This window comes from Penaeus monodon, chromosome 15, assembly GCF_015228065.2.
Source record: "Penaeus monodon isolate SGIC_2016 chromosome 15, NSTDA_Pmon_1, whole genome shotgun sequence".
Classification (NCBI taxonomy): Eukaryota; Metazoa; Arthropoda; class Malacostraca; order Decapoda; family Penaeidae; genus Penaeus; species Penaeus monodon.
The window spans coordinates 41,286,403-41,286,604 of NC_051400.1; the positions used below are offsets into that span (position 1 = coordinate 41,286,403).

Below are 202 nucleotides of genomic sequence, written 5' to 3' on the forward strand. Positions count from 1 at the left end.
AGTCGTTTTTCTTTTCAGTGATATCACTGTTCTTATAAAGCATTTATACTACACTATTTTACTACATTCTTCATCACATGCTATAGCTATACACATGTATACTCATTCATTAAAGCACTCACTCATTAGCAAATATACGTTCATTTGCATAAATATCAAAAACACACACACATAGAGTCACCAAAATACATTTTTCAACACC

The 202-nt window shown here is 30.2% G+C and overlaps 1 long non-coding RNA gene across 2 annotated transcripts in view; it reads right to left on the minus strand.

The window, feature by feature from the left end:
* The window catches only part of LOC119582174, a 39,074-nt gene that overhangs the window by 38,565 nt on the left and 307 nt on the right, over positions 1 to 202 (minus strand). The gene's annotated exons all lie outside the window — the stretch shown is intronic.